The 20,278-nt window shown below is 42.6% G+C and overlaps 1 pseudogene; it reads left to right on the top strand.

The window, feature by feature from the left end:
• Nucleotides 1-5,883: 5,883 nt before the first annotated feature.
• On the top strand, nt 5,884-7,766 carry LOC136628967 (tigger transposable element-derived protein 1-like; annotated as a pseudogene).
• The last annotated feature ends 12,512 nt before the right edge of the window (nt 7,767-20,278 follow it).

Here is a 20,278-nt window from a genome sequence, read left to right as displayed (position 1 = left end):
CCCTGTAAAGAAGCTCCTTCCCTTACCGGCAGGTCTACGCTACGAGGGGCAGTCCACAATATATCTGTGTCTTGTGGAAGGGATGCAAATGAAGGCAAGCAAAATTAAAACTTTTTTGCTAGTAAGTTTCTGCATGAGTTAAACAAGAGGATATAAGTGGAGTTTCCAGCCAGCGAGCGGCATGTGCCAACATAAACTTCAAACAGCTCATGTTTTCATCATGAAAGGAAGTCCCCTGCATCCTCTGACCGGTCGCTAGGGTGGGTGCTTGTTCCAGGGATCGAGAGGTATTACCACAATCCCCTGGCTGTAATGTAATCACATTGTACTGCAGTGTTAAAGGGGTTGTCCCGCGAAACAAAGTGGGGGTATACACTTCTGTATGGCCATATTAATGCACTTTGTAATGTACATTGTGCATTAATTATGAGCCATACAGAAGTTATTCACTTACCTGCTCCGTTGCTAGCGTCCTCGTCTCCATGGTGCCGTCTAATCTTCAGCGTCTAATAGCCGGATTAGACGCGCTTGCGCAGTCCGGTCTTCTTTTCTGAATGGGGCCGCTCGTGCCGGAGAGCGGCTCCTCGTAGCTCCGCCCCGTCACGTGCCGATTCCAGCCAATCAGGAGGCTGGAATCGGCAATGGATCGCACAGAAGACCTGCGGTCCACCGAGGGTGAAGATCCCGGCGGCCATCTTCACAAGGTAAGTAAGAAGTCACCGGAGCGCGGGGATTCAGGTAAGCACTATCCGGTTTTCTTTTTTAACCCCTGCATCGGGTTTGTCTCGCGCCGAACGGGGGGGCTATTGAAAAAAAAAAAAAAAACGTTTCGGCGCGGGACAACCCCTTTAAGTTATCTGTGTATACTGTATCTTTTTCAATGCAACTTCAGACTTGCCACACTCCTTGACTCAGTACATAATGACATGCGCGCTACATATGTTCTGTATCATCCAGGCTGGCTGTGCTAATACTGAGATAGGGTCTTCTATACACTTAGGCCCCCTTCACACAAGCATATGTTTATTTGCGCGCACATGAGTGTAGTATTTTGCAGAATGAACAATGCTTTTTTGCGTGCACATCGGGGTACTTTAGCCCACTTTTTGCGCCCCGCAGGGTATGCTTATTTGCGGGTGGAAAACAAAGATGCACCAATTCAAATGTCTAATTCGTCTTAATGAGTTCCAGATGTGTTCTTTTTCCAGCAGAATTACAGATTATTTTACGCATCTTCTTGCGTGTTGCTCGCACATTTGCGCACTCATGATTGCCTTTTATTGGAACCTTTGGTGCACAAATACAAAGAAACATAGAGCAAGCTGTATTTTTTTTGCGTGCGACTGATATGCACGTGCAAGATACAGAAATGTGGATCCAAAGTAAAAAAATATCCAATATAGCGCTTCACGGGATGAAGGAAAAATTAGAGTGTATATATCTTTTCACCATAAGGTAAAATTTTATTGCAACGCGTTTCTGCCCACTATGGGGCCTTTTTCAAGCATACAAAATAACAGCATACAATTATTAAAGGGGTTGTCCCGCGCCGAAACGGGTTTTTTTTTTTTCAACCCCCCCCCCGTTCGGCGCGAGACAACCCCGATGCAGGGGTTAAAAAAGAACACCGCACAGCGCTTACCTGAATCCCCGCGCTCCGGTGACTTCTTACTTACCTGCTGAAGATGGCCGCCGGGATCTTCTCCCTCGGTGGACCGCAGGGCTTCTGTGCGGTCCATTGCCGATTCCAGCCTCCTGATTGGCTGGAATCGGCACGTGACGGGGCAGAGCTACACGGAGCTACACGGAGCCCCATTGAGAAAAGAAGAAGACCCGGACTGCGCAAGCGCGTCTAATTTGGTGATTAGACGCTGAAAATTAGACGGCACCATGGAGACGAGGACGCTAGCAACGGAGCAGGTAAGTGAAAAACTTCTGATAACTTCTGTATGGCTCATAATTAATGCACAATGTACATTACAAAGTGCATTAATATGGCCATACAGAAGTGTATAGACCCACTTGCTTTCGCGGGACAACCCCTTTAATATAGGTAAAAGAAGTAACTTACAATTAGATGTCACTACAGTCCTCACGGCAGTCGCCATGTTGTGGGAGGAGTCACCATGACGGCATTATGACGTCAGTACGCAATGATACTCATATGATAAGCTATAACAAAAGGAATTGGTGACTCCTCCCACAACATGGCGACTGCCGTGAGGACTGTAGTGACATCTAATTGTAAGTTACTTCTTTTACCTATATTAATAATTGTATGCTGTTATTTTGTATGCTTGAAAAAGGCCCCATAGTGGGCAGAAACGCGTTGCAATAAAATTTCACCTTATGGTGAAAAGATATGTACACTCTAATTTTTCCTTCATCCTGTGAAGCGCTGTATTGGATATTTTTTTTAGTTTGGATCCGCATCTACACTGGGTTCCCTATCACTAGGGTTCCCAGACATCCAAGCAGCTCTCCGACCAGGATTGGGAAGAAGGATCAATTTATTTACAGGCTATCCAGGAATTGGAGGTACTAGTGAGCTATCCCAGAGCTTGGGATTCTCACTGAGTGCCGGGTAAGTCCCCAATTTTACTTCATTTCATTACATTGTCACACCTCCATTCAATACTGAAGGAGCGCTATTCTGATCCCGACGTTATTGTCAAGATACAGAAATGGGAACAAAACCATTGAAATCAGTGGGTTCTATTCTCAGCGTACTGAGCGCACAAATTTTATGCATGCGCTATACACCTGTGTGAGACTAGTTTCACATGGCAGAGCACGATATCAGGCTGTGAAACTCGTGCAACTGTGATGTCCCCACAGATGAGAGGCGCTTGTGTCAAAAACGTCTCCCATCAGTCCAGTCCAGTTGTGATCCTCCGGCACTGCTTACAGTATCAGTAAGTTTTTCCAGTTTTCAATGGAAAACCTCTCATCGCACTCACATGCACAGCGCACGTTGTGCAATGTGTTTTCCAGCCTTTTCGAAAAAAATTGGCGATTCATTCGAGAGAACGCCCAAACATAGGTCATTGCAAAAAAAACCAACAAATCACTCATGTATATGACTCCATTCAAACAAATGGACTCAAAAACGTAACTTTTAATATTATCCTTAAAATTGAAACAAAAATCTACAGACACACATAGTACATCAAGTAAAGTTTGAAGTGTATAGGATGCTTCTTACGTTATTCCGTGACTTATTTTGATAAGTAATTAACCATCATTTTATTTATTGACTGGTGTTCAATGCCCTGGATTTTTTTTATTATTACTTCTATACAGATGCCACTGTAGAGTATCCTGAATGTTACTCAATTTTAATGACTCCCAGAGGCATAAGGGAGTTTCTATGACAAGACCCTCAACAGTAAAGGATAATTCCTTCCTATGCGGTATTGATCACAAGCAATCCTAATAGTCATAAAGGCAAAAAATAATTCTGCCACAGATTCGAATAAATCAATTCTGGGCCATTAACTAGGTCTAATCTGTTCCAACATGTTTCGCTCCGCATTTGAGCTCCTCAGGAACCTAAATATGCACCTTAGATATGCCTCTCTAATCAATACTTTTTTACATCCCAATCGGTGGTTTCCTTATATTAAAGTAAGTGATGAAGCAACATATACTGGACTAGCTGATATACCCGGCTTCGCCCAAGTTAATTTGGTACTGGTGTTTATCTGGTGTTCACACGGAAAATCTTATGAAGCCGTGGTTACTTTAGAGATACCGGGGAAAAAAATATGTTCACCATTTTGCATGGTTCTTTGTTTTACCCAGGAAACACCACGTGGAGGTAATCATGCAGCATTTCCTTTATATAAAATGTCATCGGGAAGTGAGAGAATTAGATTCCGTACGTAAAATTTGGACGCTAATTGTTTTGCGCTTAGAACTGAATAATCGAGTTGGGACACATTAGCTTTTTCTATTTATGATATAATCAATGCTCGTATCAAATTTCACGTCTCATGACGCAGGGAAGTGAGAGAATTAGATTCCGTACGTACAATTTGGATGCTAGTTCTTTTGCGCTTGAATTGAATAAATCGAGTTCGGACCCATTAGCTTTTCCTATTTATGATATAATCAATGCCTGTACCAAATTTCATGTTTCTATGACGCCGGGAAGTGAGAGAATTAGAGTCCGTACGTAAAATTTGGACAGTATTTCTTTTGCGCTTAGAATTGAATATCCGCGTGGGGACCCATTAGCTTTTCCTACTTATGACATAATCAATGCTTGTGACAAATTTAACGTTTCTATGACACTGGAAAGTGAGAGAATTAGATTCCGTACGTAAAATTTGGCTGCTAGTTCTTTTGCGCTAGAATTGAATAATCGAGTTGGGACCCATTAACTTTTTTCTATTTATGACAATCTATGCTCGTGCCAAATTTCAAGTGAGAGAATTAGATTACGCACGTAAAATTTGGACGCTGATTCTTTTGTGCATAGAATTGAATAATCGATTTGGGACCTGCTAACTTTTCCTATTTATGACATAATCAATGCTCGCGCCAAATTTCAAGTTTCTATGACACCGGGAAGTGAGAGAATTAGATTCCGTACGTAAAATTTTGACACTAATTCTTTTGCGCTAGATTTGAATAATTGAGTTGGGACCTGTTAGCTTTTCCTACTTATGAAATAATCAATGCTTGTGCCAGAGAAGTGAGAGAATTAGATTACCTACGTAAAATTTGGACGGTAATTATTTTCCGCTTAGAATTGAACAATCAAGTTGGGACCCATTAGCTTTTCCTCTTTATGACATAATCAATGTCTGTGCCAAATTTCACATTTTTATGACACCGGAAAGTGAGAGAATTACATTCCATACGTAAAATTTGGACGCTAATTCTTTTGCGCTTATAACTAAATAATCGAGTTGGGACCCATTAACTTTTCCTATTTATGACATAATCAATGCCCGTTCCAAATTTCACGTTTCTATGACATGGAAAAGTAAGAGCATTACATTCCTACGTAAAGGTTGGACGCTAATTCTTTTGCGCTTAGAATTGAATAATCGAGTTGGGACCCATTAGCTTTTCCTATTTATGACATAATCAATGCTCGTGCCAAATTTCAACTTTCTATTACAGCAAGAAGTGAGAGAATTAGATTCCGTGCGTAAACTTTAGACGCTAGTTCTTTTGCGCTAGAATTGAATAATCGAGTTGGGACCCATTAACTTTTCCTATTTATGACACAATCAATGCTCGTGCCAAATTTCGAGTTTCTATAATACTGGGAAGTGAGAGAATTACATTCCGTACGTAAAATTTGGACGCTAATTCTTTTGCACTTAGAATTGAATAATCGAGTAGGGACCTATTAACTTTTCCTATTTATGACATAATAATCAATGCCCATGCCAAATTTCAAGTGAGAGAATTAGATTACGAACGCAAAATTTAGACTCTAATTCTTTTGCGCATAGAATTGAATAATCGAGTTGGGACCCATTAGCTTTTCCTATTTTGGACATAATCTATGCTCTCGCCAAATTTCATGTTTCTACGACATTGGGAAGTTGGAGAATTAGTGGCGAGTCAGTCAGTCAGTGAGTGAGTCAGTGAGGGCTTTCGTCATAATATATATATATATATATATATATATATATATATATATATATATATATATATATATATGATGTCAGTACAGATAGTCCCCGACATACGAACATTCAAGTTACGAATTTCGTTACATACGAACAAGGTCGTCCTAAGGCTAATTCGCATGGCGGCAGAGTGGTGGCAGCAGCGAGCAGGAGCCGCGCCTGCCGCAAACAGTAGCTCTCTCTTACTGTACCCACGTGGTTTCAGTACAACGAGTGTTGTGAACTCCAAAACATGTCGGGTGCCAAGCGCAAAGGAAGTGGTGATGCTGGAATTTCTAAAAAACGCCAGGCCATCACGACGCAAACAAAGGCTGATATCATAAAAAGAGTGCAGCGCGGTGAGAAGATGTCTGATGTTGCTCGCTCATACCAGATGAATCGTTCTACCATCGGTACCATTCTGAAGAGCAAGGATAGGCTCATGGAACATGTGAGAAGTTCAGTGCCTATGCATTCTACTATTATTAGTAAGAAACGTGGAAAAGTGATAGAAGAACTTGAAAATCTTCTGAGCATTTGGATGGAGGATTGTCATCAGAAAAGAAAGCCACTAAGCTTAATGCTGATTCAAGAGAAGGCTTTAAGTCTTTTTGAAGATGTAAGACAAAATATAGGGAAGAAGCAGCAGATGTGACCTTTACTGCAAGTCATGGATGGTTTAACCGCTTCAAGGCACGTAATAACCTCCATAACATAAAAGTGACAGGACAGGCGGCAAGTGCAGATACGGTAGCAGCCCAGGAGTTCCCCGCTACACTTAAGGAAATTATCAAAGAAGGTGTGTTTTCACCTCAGCAAATATTTAATGTTGACGAAACAGGCCTTTATTGGAAAAAGATGCCAGACAGAACCTACATCAGTAAGGAAGAGAAGTCTATGCCTGGCTTCAAAGCCGCAAAGGACAGACTGACGCTATTGCTTGGCGGAAATACCACAGGAGATATGAAGATCAAGCCATTGTTAGTGTATCATGCTGAAAACCCAAGAGCCCTGAAAAATATAGCAAAGGCCTCACTTCCTGTTGTGTGGAAGAGTAACCGAAAAGCCTGGGTCACTCTTGCTATGTTTCAAGACTGGTTTTATCACCATTTCATCCCCGAGGTGGAACGGTACTGCTGGGATAAAAACATTCCCTTCAATATTCTTCTCCTTTTAGATAATGCACCGGGCCACCCTCCTTTCCTAGATGACTTTCATGCAAATGTGAAGGTAGTTTTCTTGCCACCCAACAATACCTCCCTACTCCAGCCAATGGACCAGGGGGCCATTGCAACCTTCAAGAAATACTATCTCCATCGCACGTTTCGTCAGGCACTGAAGGCAACTGAGGGTGAGTCTGGGATGACATTGCGTGAATTTTGGAAGAATTTCACTATCTATAATGCCATAAAGAACATTGATGCTTCATGGCGTGAAATTACCACGGCCACCATGAATGGGGTTTGGAAGAAACTGTGCCCCATGTTTGTCCACGATTCCCCTAGTTTAGCAAAGCTACAGGCAGAGGAACAAAATGTAGTCAACAACTTAGTGAGCATCAGCGAGAAGCTTGACCTTCATCTTGAAGAACAGGACTTCCATGAATATTTTGCTGTGCACAACCAGGAGCTGACAAATGAAGATCTGATGGAACTGGAAAACCAGAGGAAGGAGGAAGAAAAAGAGGACGAACTGGAAGTGGAACCAGCACCGAAGCATTTCCAGACCAAGATGATGGCAAAGGCATTTCAAATGATTGAAGACTCTCTGGCACTCTTTGAATCACAGAACCCAAATGTGGAACGGTACACCAAGGTTGCAGCAACTGTCCACTATGCACTTCATTGCTACCGGGCTATATACGATGAGAAAAAGGCGGCTACCACCCAGGCATCCTTAGACTGGTTCTTTAGGAGGATGGAAAGATGCGATGAGTCTCATCATGACACTGAACCAGTGCCATCGACGTCAGGTGTTACAGCATCCACGCCAACATCTTCTCACCCTCCATCTAATGTTGATGTCCCATTACCACTGAGTGCCGATGACTCATCCTCTCCAATTCTTCATGCATCATTGTCTCCCATTTCTGCTGCTCCACCATCACCCAACATCTCCTCCACTTCCAGTCAGTAATTTCCCACAGAAAGCCAGTCCACATACTCCAGCTGTCTCACCTTATCAAGGTAAGATCCTATTTTTGTTACTATTTTTACACCCAACGATTCTATTACTTGAATGTGCATCCAGGTAATAGAATCCGACATACGAAAAAAAATGGACTTGCGAACAGGCTCCCAGAAAGGAACCTGTTCGTAAGTCGGGGACTACCTGTTCAGAGTAGTAATTTCACATCACAGTAAGTGAGATGTAATCTAAAAAATAAATAAATGACGACTGTAGGGTGACGTCCAATAGCAGATTTTTCGATACAGTCAGCAAGATTCAACTACTCTGTCGTCACCATGCAGATGTCCCTGAATTAATTCTGAATAGGTAGTTCCCGTACTACAGGGGACAACATGTCATAGTGCTATATCAAGTTAATTATGTTGCACTAGATATCTCCTTCATCCATACACTATCTCAATAGATAACTGACTGTCCTCTTAAAGTTATAATTATATCTCCATATGATGCCACTTATGGAGATATATATTAGGGTTCGCACTGACAGATCATTAGTTTCCAGATGCTGTCTCCATATGAGAGTTTTGATATATTTTCTCACTAGTAACTGCTAATGTGGAATAGTAGGTTCTGTTACTCGTGTTAGGAAGGTCATATTAACCACTCTATTTTATAACGGCAAAAAACACTAGCAGCAAAAAGTAATAAAGAAAGAGAGAGGAGCAGTACGCCAACCGCCTTGATGGTAGGCAATTGGTATCAATGAGTGTAGTCAAAGGAGTTCTCTTAAATAGGGATCTTAGGAAACACCACTAAAGGTGTGTGCATCAGGGAGCTCCAATCAGCATACATTCCTTCTCTGATGCCAAGAGCGTTGCCAGGGCAACCCACAGAAGCTATCTTTAACAATGCACCCCAAGACTCTATTAGCTTTTGTAGCAGCTGACTTGCATTGGTTACTCCAGTTAACTCTACAGCCTACTAGTACCCCCAGGTCTTTTTCCATCTCACTTTTCCCTAGCTGCACCCCATTTAGTGTATATTGGTGACATCCGTTTCTCCTGCCCATGTGCAGAACCTTACATTTATCAATATTGAACTTCATTTGCCATTTTTCTGCCCAAGCCCCCAGCTTATCTAGGTCCATTTGTAGCCGTACCTTGTCCTCCGTTGCATTGGTTATATTGTATAATTTTGTGTCATCTGCAAATATTGATATTTTGCTGTGCAGCCCCTCTATCAGGTCGTTGATAACTATATTGAACAAAATGGGCCCTAATACTGAGCCCTATGGTCCCCGCTAGCGACGGTGGCCCAATCAGAGTATGAACCATTTATTACCATCCTCTGCTTTCTATCCCTAAACCAGTTGTTTACCCAACTACACATGTTTTCACCCAATCCAAGCTGTCTCATTTTGTATAGCAGCCTATTATGCGGCACGGTGTCAGATGCTTTAGAGAAGTCCAGATATACGAGATCGATAGACTCTCCCAGGTCCAGCCTAGACCTTACTTCATCATAGAAGCTGATCAGATTGATCTGACATGATAGACCCTTCATGAATCTATGCTGGTGAGGAGTTATTCCGTTGTTCTCCTTGAGGTACTCTTCGATGGCGTCTGTCAGAAACCCATCGAATATTTTTCCAGTTACTGAAGTGAAACTTACCGGCCTGTAGTTACCAGGCTCACTTTTGGACCCCTTTTTGTAAATTGGAATCATGTTGGCAATGTGCCAATCCAATGGTACAACCCCGGTCTTGATAGTATCCACAAATATAGATATAGAGGCCTAGCTATCATATCACTTAGTTCCCTTAGTACCCTTGGGTGTATTCCATCTGGGCCTAGCGATTTATCGATTTTAATCTTCTTTAACCTGTTTCGCACTTCCTCCTGCGTTAGGTATGAGATATTTTGTGAGGGGTTCATTTTATTCCCCTGCATCTCATGTGACATTTCCTTTTCGTTTGTGAATACGCTTGAAAAGAAACTATTTAATAGGTTTGCCTTTTCTCCGTCATCTTCAAGGATTTCTCTTGCATTATTTGTTAAAGGGCCAGTGCTCTCCCTGCAAATCCTTTTGCTGTTAATATAGTTGAAAAATAGTTTCGGGTTGTTTTTGCTCTCTTTGGCGATCAGTCTTTCACCCTCCTCCTTAGCAATTTTGATCTTATCTTTAGCCTCTCTGGTGTAAGTTTACACTGTCTAAATATTACTAGAGAAGTTTCCCTGTGTGTTGGCCATGGCAGAGAGGGTCTCTTGTCCTCAAGGACCTAGCGGCTTCATGCATTACACAGACATTGCAGAGACAATGTAGACAAGCTCAATCTTCCCATATACAGTGAGAGCACTGCTGTCTTGGTTCACAGTAGCTGGACATACTGTGATTAGCTTACAGTTCTGGACCCTTTTAACAAAACAGGATGGTTGAAAGTAGATAACTCCTTAGAGGGAATCACTCAGCTACCCTAAGCCCTACAATCAAAGTAGCTGACCCGCTCAAAGCCACCGCTGAACGCATTGAAGTGCGCACTAAGTAGTCCTCCCATTTAAATCAATGGCGGTGTAGCCAAGTATAAAGCTTACATTCCCAGGATTGGTGGGGCAGCTGCTTTGAGCCCATAAACATAGATTATAAGACTCAGCATAGCTGACAGTCTCTTTAAAGATTTGTACTACATTCATTTAAAAATTCCAAGCACCACACATCTAAATGAAGATCTGAGGCGCATACTTTCCTTCACTCAACTGCCCACTAGGTATACAAGATTTCTTTGGCTTGGCACTGTTAACTATTGAATAACTTCAGTCATTACGTATTATATAACGTAATTAATCAGCTGACGCAACACTTGATGGAAGCTGATACAGTACAAGCAATGAGATCTTAGCTGCCGGCTAATTAAAAGAGGAAGTATGTATTGTAACAGGTTGGAAACTCCTGAAGGATAAGACTGAAACCACCATTGTGGAACATATTGTTGATGTTATTAACCACTTGAAAACGGCTTATATAGCGCCATTCTGACACTTTGTTATTTTGTTGGAAACTTCATTAAACACATATGTGGACAGCATTTGATCTTGTTTATATGGAATTATTCTGGTCAATTGTTCACACTGAGGGATCTTTCACATGAGCGTATATTGGTCCCCGTTTTCATGGCTGGCCGATATAGACGCTACGATCTGATGAATTGGTTTCAATGCATCAGATCACATGGCCGTATTCCCATGGTATAGAAGTGCCCGGCCAGGCGAATATAGCGCCGGGCTGGAAAGATAGTCCTGGAACTATCTTTTTGTCTGGAATACGTAGGCCGCAGTATGGGCTCCTATGGGAGCCAATGACAGTGGCTGGAAAAGGGAGGCGGGAGGGAGTTTAGCAGCGTGACTGCTAAACTCCCTCCCCTTTCTCTCCTCCTCTCTCCTCTTGCTGTTTGCAATGGGAAGGGACGGGGTGGGGGCGGACCTAAGCTCCACCCCATCCAATTTCTGGCTGCGGACAAGGGTCGGGGAGGGGGTTAGAGCTTAGTTCCCACCTTGTCCCGCCCCCTCCCATTGCAAGCAGCCGGAGGGGAGGAAAGAGGACGTGAACCGGCGAGGGGGGAGCGAAAGGGGAGACAGCTAAGCTCTCTCCCCACGCCCAACGGCATTGTGGCCTCTGCGTATATGCATCGGGGCTGTGCTGTATGAATGGGCACACAAACATTAGATTTGTGCGCCCGTTTACGCTTTTAACAGCGCCAACGGGCGCACCTAAAAACACCTACAGCCATGCGAGAAAGTCTTCATGCTGTGGGTATTATTCTGTTTATTACCTATAGCATCTTAATCCTAGACTAGTAGAGTTGGAAGGGACCTCTGGAGTCATCGGGTCCTCCAGGATCATTACTACAGGATCACTAAATCATCCCAGACAGTCATGTCTGTCCAGCCCCTGAAGACTTCCATTAAAGGAGAACTCTCCACCTCCCGTGGCAACCTGTTCCACTCATTGATCCCCCTCACTGTCTAATATCTAATCTGTCTCCTTCCTTTCAGTTTCATCCCATTGTTTCTAGTATTTCCTTGTGCAGATGAGAATAGGGTGATCCCTCTGCACTGTGACAGCCTTTCAGATATTTGTAGACAGCTATTAAGTCTCCTCTCAGCCTTCTTTTTTGCAAGCTAAACATTCCCAGACCCTTTAACTGTTCCTCATAGGACATGATTTGCAGACCACTCACCATCTTCCTAACTCTTCTCTGAACTTGCTCCAGTTTGTCTATGTCTTTTTTTGAAGTGGGGTGCCAAGAACTGGACACAGTATTCCAGATGAGGTCCGACTAATGAAGAGTATAGGGAGATAATTACCTCACATGATCTAGACTTTGTGCTTCTCTTAATACATCCCAGATGTTGCGTCCTCTTGGCGTGCAACCTCAATAACATAAATCAAAGGCACAACTGTGCAAAAGGAAACAAAAACTAAAGGGGTATGCTCTCCCATACGACCAATGCAGTTACAGGAAAAGCATCGACCTTTACACTGTACTTTGTTCCCACTCCTAACCCTTGCAGCCAGAGACCCCAACTGCATGGGCTCCTCCACATCCGCAGATAAGAAGCCAGAATCTATGGAGAGTTCCTGATGCCTCTCCCTGATCCGTCTCCAAGCTTTGATAGCCAGAGACATGGCCTCATCTAGACTGCGGGGTACTGGATAACCTACCAGTACATTCTTGATTTTATTGGATAGACCCCAATGGAACTGGCTCTTTAAAGCAGGGTCATTCCACTGGGTTTCTGCTGCCCAACGTGGAAACCCAGCACAATAATCTTCGACAGAGAGGTCTCCCTGTCGTAAACGTCTGATATTCCCTTCAGCCACCGATATCTTATCTGGGTCATCATAGATAAGACCCAATGCAGCAAAAAAGTTACCCACTGAGTCCAAGACCTCAGACGTCGGGGGCAATGAAAAAGCCCATGCTTGTGGTGCCCCCTGCAGTCTGGACATAACAATGCCCACCTCCTGGGCGTCGTCCCCTGAAGACACTGGACGCAGTCTAAAATAGAGCTTACAGGCATCCCGGAAGGATCCGAATTTCTGCCTATCACCAGAAAAACGGTCAGGTAGCTCAATTTTTGGTTCCTTGCTGGGAACCTGCAGCGCAGTTTGTCGCTGTTTTATTTCAGCGACCTCCGCAGCCAGTGTGCCGAGCTCGTGCGACAAAACCTCAATGGGATCCATAGTAACAGCACAGAATCTCCCTGAGTAGGTAAGGGCTGGTCAATCTGTTGCGTCCTCTGGGCGTGCAACCTCAATAACATAAATCAAAGGCACAGCTGTGCAAAAGGAAACAAAAACTAAAGGGGAATGCTCTCCCTATCATCCCCTAACCCGGGAGGGGGCCCTGCCTACTCGGCAGACCGACCGTGTTGATAAGTGCGAGCCTGCACTCGTGCCTGGGCCACTGACCAGACCCTATCAGGGAGCCCTAGCACAAAACAAAAGGAGAAACAAAACCAAACCAAACCAAACAGCAAAGAACTTAGCTTAATATGAAGAGCTTTCACCACTCTGTGTTGCTCCGTCGCTGTCCAACATAGGACTGAAGCATTGACCAGCACAGGAGTCACTGTTAGCCCTGCTTAAATAGGAGCAGAGCTACTTAGCACCAGGTGTTGACTGACATTAATCTTGCAACCACCACACCTCTCAGCTCCAGGAGAGGTAGGAATGCTGCTAAACCCTGGTCTAGCCTGAAAGCAAGGTGGGAACCTTAGAACGGCTGCAACACCAGAATTGTGTTTACCTTTTTGGCTGCATCACATTGTTGATTCATGTTCAGTCTATGATGTATTAGTATACCCAAGTCTTTTTCACAGGCCTTCAGATATTTGAAGACAGCTATTAAGTCTCCTCTCAGCCTTTTCTTCTGCAAGCTAAGCATTCCCAGATCCTTTACTTGTTCCTCATAGAACATGATTTGTAGACCAATCATCATCCTGGTGTCTCTTCTCTGAACTTGCTCCAGTTTGTCGATCTCTTTTTAAAATTTGGATGCCCAGAACTGGAAACAGTATTCTAGATGAGATCAGACTAAGGAAGAGTATAGGGAGATAATTACCTCACGTGATCTATACGCTGAGCTTTTCTTAATACATCCCAGAATTGTGTTTGTCTTTTTGCTGCTGCATCACACTGTTGACTCATGTTCAGTCTGCGATCTATTAGCATACCCAAGTCTCCATGTGACGCAGCTCCGAGCATTTCTTTATGGTCTGTACCTATGCTTGAAAAAGGCATGCATGTAATGCTGAAATGTGTGGCAACCATTCTGCCTTTTTTTCTATTTTTGAGAAACAACCATCCTGCTTGTTTGTCTTATCTTGTCTATAAAGTATTAAGAGTGTCTGTGATTCAACACTTGAAAGCCACCAGCGATTCATTTGGACTAAGGGAAGGGGGGCCTGCCTCCTTCTACCACTAGAGGTGACCTTCATTCATTTCAAGTAAGTTAAACTAAGATTTACTTCTGATTTTATGTTTCACCGCATGAGTGCTTATTGAGTATTTTTACTGAATGTGCAAGGAAAAGTACTGGAGGGAGTAAAGATTTCACGCAGATGCTTAGTCTGGGTGAGCTAAAACTCCAGTATAGGTCTTCCTTCTAGATCCCAGTGAGCTCAGCTGGACCCACTGAGTTAATCACTGGGACAAAAAAGGCTGCAAGTGTAGTGACCTGGACTGGCACTACAGTATAAAAACACTTAATTGCAAGTTAAAAACAACTGTTCTCCCTACAATTCAGGCAGCAGAGGGTGGGGTTATGCTGGACATCATTTAATAAGAAGAGGGTGTCAGGATAGGGAACTAAATGGTTAATGGGGATTAGGTCGTAAATCACATAGCTGGAACTGAGCTGTGACAAGCCCCCAGAGTGAGGAAAAAAGGAGTGGGTTTCCTGCTCAATTTGTGTTGCACAATTAGAAATGATAAGTATTGGGAGACAGAAGTCAAAGGAGTATGGAGTGAATCAATGAGCAGTTCAGTCAGAGTGAAGAGAGAGGAGCCAAGATGGACACGAAGGAAGCTGACAGCCACATGAAGCCCTAGCACACTGCTTCTCCCTCTACTGTGCCCTGCTGTAATTATAGACCCATTATGTAAACTTGCAAAAAATCCTGTGCACAGCTGCTCATAAATCACCTTGATGCTGAGATAAACTGTTTGTTTTTCCAAACCTGACATCTGTTTAAGCCAGCTCTGCTTTCTACCGGACAGCAACACAAACACGAGCTTCAGACAAGCAGTAAAGAATTTTCATAGGAATTTTGTGAGTACTGGAGAATTATCAGTGTTTCAGGTTGGAAATACTGTTAATGGGGTTGATAAGGGGTTTTCAGATTTCATCAGTTTCTCTCTATAGCTCCCCCTTAGCTCAGATGCTCCCTTCCCAAGGCGTGTTTATCTGTGCGTAAAGCGTTAAACTGTGTATATGCAAGTTGTATATGTAATTTGCTGGTGTTTCATATTATTACAGACAGCCGCGTGGTTGAAAGTAAATAGTGTGCCTGTGGTTTACTTACATACGTTTGTTAGTCTCATTTTGCTACCAAAGCGCTTTTAATCGAAGCACTGGCGTCACGATCACCCAATTCCATTAGTTGTTCAGACCATACTGTGTAACTTCAACGGTGTGCAAGATTACAAAGAGTGTGCTGCACTCATCGCTACCATGACACTGCTCCTCAACCACATCTTAGAAACCGCTCAGAGAGTGCAGGCCTCTTCCAGCTCGTTGCACGTTGCACACGTTCAGGCAGTCAGGGTCCGAGTTTGGAGGGAGCACATTGATCATGATGGACTTCTGCTGTTTGCTGACCATTGCTTCACATTAGTAGTGAGAGTACTGCTGTTTAATTAACACCTTCACAGGGAAGCATTTGTTTTGTTGATTGCACAAAATGTATGTGCTGCCAGTGGCGATGGTTTTCCATTGAGTTTTTGGTTATCTGTGAATATTCAAGAAAATAAAGTTATTCAGACTTTTACATGAACTGAGTGTGCCATTGTTTTGTCACTGACCACACACCCCCACACCAGACATTGCCACACCACTTTTTGAGTACGATCAAATGAATTCACCTAACAGTTGCCTTGTTAATCCCATATTTGGTCATTTTTTCAATAGGGATGATATGAGATATTGTCAAATTCTTTAATAAAGTCAACATATACTTTATCCACCACATTTGCTTGATCTACCTAATTAGTGATTCTGTCATAGAAGAAAATTAGATTAGTCTGACATGACATGTTTGTTACAAACTCATGCTGGCTCTAGTTAATTACTCAATTTTTTTTCAAGTACTTGCATGCATGCTGTTTAATTTGTTCAAAGATCTTTCCTGGTATAGAAGTCAGGCCCACAGGCCTGTAATTTCCTGGGTTCATTTTCTTCCCTTTTTTGTCATTATACCCACATTTGTTGAAAAGATTCTCTAACATATTTTTTAAACAAGTTCTCTGTGATAGAAAATAATAAACAAGTGTATAGGCTCCTGCCTTCTCTCAGTCCTCACCTTTACCGCTCCAACAGCTCCTGGTCTCACCTGTGATTGAATGCTTACAGGCTGCAGTAGCCTTACAGACCTCAAGTGCTAAGGGCGGAGCTACGTCATTGCAGATGTGGGGGCCCGGGAGAGGTGAGCATACACTTGTTTATTATTTTATTATGTATGTCCTGGTTGACCCACTTAAGCACTGGTTTTCTAGAATGGGAATGATACATTAATGTTGCGGACCTCTGTATATTGTATGGCACTCAGAGGACGGGTGCACAGGTGGGATCCTACTTATTGTGACAATTTTGTAAGCACTCACAAAATAATACTTAAATACATGAATACCGAATTTATTGAAGGCAATTCCAAATGCCAAACTGTGATATTTTTGTCTGATCCTGGCCCTTCCTTAAACCATTAGATTGTGTCTTTAGGTAAAATTGGCAGTAAGTAGTAATAGAAACACGGAAGAGAATAGCACTTTTCCTAGTAAATGGGGCTGAACTGAAATACAATGCACAGATTGACGAGACTGACACGGTTTATAGTAAAATGGGCTGTGGCATTTAGTGAAGCCCCAATTGTTTTCTTGATTGGTAGGATCGGACCTGCGCCAATCACACATTATTGTCATATACACTGAACAGCCATTTTATTAAGAAACATCTATTTAGTAGCGTGTTGGACCTACTTTGGCCTTCAGAGCCACAATGTTTCATTACTGCATCCATCCACAGATATCAGAGGACCTAGGCCTAATGAAAACAAAGCTTTGGCACCATGTTAGCCAGTAGAGCAAAATGTGATTGTTCTCATCAAGAACAAACAAGTAATCTTGTAGATATGATACCTTTTAATAGCTAACAAAGACACATGATGTAATAGCGAGCTTGCGAACCTCTCGGGCACTTCGTCAGGCTAAAAATGGAATAGATCTGAAGAGGCATGAATATTTATACACACTTATAGCATACATACTTATGACAAGGCACCGACATGGATATGATTGGTTCGCACTTAAAAGGATTACTGCAACAGAAAACAAACTTTTTTTTGTCTAGGCACTGATAACCGAGAGAAAGTTTTATGGTCCCTGAATTACTGCTGGGGGGTCGTCAGGCTAGGAATGCTACAAGAGGTACACAAACATTTTTAACAAGACACTGATAAGGGATTATAAATTTATGGTCCTGAATTACTATGGATGGGGGTTTTTCACCAGGCCAGCAGTCTTATCTGTGCTATAGATGTATCACATCTCCCATTCATGCATAAATCCTGGGAAATAATTTAACCCAGTATTCAGCGTGTCAAAACGTGTTGTTATCAATTTATATTCCCAAATTCCTCTATGGTTTTGTGACTTGAAACCACCCTTCAATATCAAAACTCTCATATCTCCTATGTTATGTCCATGGTTAGAGAAGTGCTCAGCCACAGGCAATTCTCGTTTTCTGTGTTTAACCCCTTAATGACATGGCCTATTTTGGCGTTGAGGACCAAGCGATTTTTTGGTATTTTTCCATCTCCATTTTTCAAAAGCCATAACTTTTTTATTTTTCCGTGGACGCGGCCGTGTAAGGGCTTGTTTTTTGCGTGGCGATCTGTAGTTTTTATCGGTGCCACTTTTGGGTATATAGACAATATCGTAAATTTTTAATTTTTTTTTTTTTAATGATAACAGGGAGAGAAAACGCATCAATTCTGCCATAGATTTTTTTTTTTTTTTACAGCGTTAATCATGCAGCATAAATGACACACTAAAATTTTTCTGCGGGTCGGTACGGTAACAACGATACCAAAATTGTTATATTTTTTTTAGGTTTTTACACTTTTTTGCAATAAAACCCCCTTTTTTTGGAAATCTTTTTTTTTTCTCTATAGCTGCATTCAAAGTCCTGTAACTTTTTTATTTTTCTATGTACGGAGCTCTTTAAGGGCTTATTTTTTGCGAGACGAGCTGTAGTTTTTATTGGTACCATTTTGGGAAATGTACGGCTTTTTTGATCACTTTTATTGCATTTTTTGTGAGGCAAAATGCTAAAAATTAGCATTTTGCCTCTGTTTTTTAGCGTTTTTTTTTAACGCTTTTTGTCGTACAAAATAAAAAGCGTGTTCAACTTTTTATACACGTCGTTACGGACGCGTCAATACCCAATATGTGGGGTTTTAGTTTTTTTTCCCTTTTTTTATGCTAATATTAGAAAAAGCATAAAAAAGGGGTTTTTAACATTTTTTTTTTTTACATTTTTCTTTTTTTTACACTTTTCTTTTCTTTTTTTTTATACTATTTGAGTCCCTCTGAGGGACTTACATCACTGTGCCTATGATCGCTGTCATAAGGCATGGCAGAGCTACTGCTCTGCCATGCCTTATCGCTTGTACAGCGATTATAGGCACAGGCAATACAGGACGCCAGTGTCTGGCGTCCTGTTGCCATGGTGACAGGCCGGGCTCTCGCGATAACATCGCGAGTTCCGGCCGGAGACACACAGGGATCGCGATCCCTCTGTGAACTCTTTCCCTGCCGCGATCTACTTAGATCGCGGCAGGGAAGGGGTTAACAGCGGGGGACGCATCTCCGATGTCCCCCCGCTGTTGGAGCGGGACGCCGGCTGTGACTGACAGACGGCTCCCGCTGCGGGATAGCGCGGGATCACATGTGATCCCGCGCTATCTCCAGGACGTACCAGGTACGTCATGTTGCGGGAAGTACCAGGCTGCCATGACGTACCAGGTACGTCCAGGAGCGGGAAGGAGTTAATCATGTGGCGATGGGATCTCATCCTTGCTTTCAGTCTTTGCCCTGTTTCTCCGACATAAAGACCCCCAACAGGACATTTACTGCACATGATCAGAAGTCTCAAAACCCTTGTCATAAGTATGTATGTTATAAGTTTGTATAAATATTCATGCCTCTTCAGATCTATTCCATTTTTAGCCTGACGAAGAGCCCGAGAGGTTCGCAAGCTCGCTATTACATCATGTATTTTTGTTAGCCATTAAAAGGTATCATATCTACAAGATTACGTGGTTTCTCTTGCTGGGAACAATCACATTTAGGACCTAGGCTGTGCCAAGAGATCATTCACCATTGCATTACTCCTCCTTCCACAGTCTAAACTGGTGACACCTGACAGGAAGGGTTCAATTCATGCTGCTGGTGTCAAATTTTGATCATCTCATCAGCACAGCAATAGAAATCCAGATTCACCTGACCAGGTGATGTTTTTTCACTGCTCAGTGATCCAATATTTACGCAATTTTGCCCACTGAAGTCTCACCTTTCTGTTACAGAGCAATGACCCTTCTACTAGTCATCTTCTGGTACAGCCCATCTGTGTTAAGGAACGATGACTTGTGTGTTTGGACGCCTTAGTTATTGCACCAGCGGTATATTTGCCTACAATCTGCTTGACTGTGCGCTGCCTGTTCTGAGCAATTTTAAACATCCTTCTCATAAATTACCTTTTCATGATCTTTTTCAGAAATTATGTATGATCCTTTTCATAAATTACCATATTTTCTGCTTTAGAAGACGCACCGGATGATAAGACGCAGCCAAGGTTTTAGAGGAGGAAAATAAGAAAAAATATTTTGAACTCACCCAGGGATTTTAGTTGACAGTGCAGGTGATAGCACCGGGAAATGGAGAGCCACCGGGAAATGGAGAGCCACCGGGAAATGGAGAGCCACTTCTATGCCTTTACTTTCTCTTTCACAGAAGAAACAGCAGAGCTCCATAGGGGGCGCATGCACACTTGCATTTTTCTTGCGCGTTTTTTTCGCGCAATTGTCAAAGGGACTTTTTAATGTTAAAAAAGCATCACAAGTTGGTGCTTTGCAATTTTTGTTTGATGCATTTTTAACATTAGTAAGTCCCATCGACAATCGCGTGAAAAAAATGCAGCGATATCACGTGAAAAAAACGCGCAAGAAAAACGCAAGTGTGCAGGA

The sequence above is a fragment of the Eleutherodactylus coqui genome, chromosome 5 (genome assembly GCF_035609145.1).
Source record: "Eleutherodactylus coqui strain aEleCoq1 chromosome 5, aEleCoq1.hap1, whole genome shotgun sequence".
NCBI lineage: Eukaryota > Metazoa > Chordata > Amphibia > Anura > Eleutherodactylidae > Eleutherodactylus > Eleutherodactylus coqui.
The sequence above is the reverse complement of the archived record's forward strand: the minus strand, read 5'-3'. Positions and strand labels throughout refer to the sequence as shown.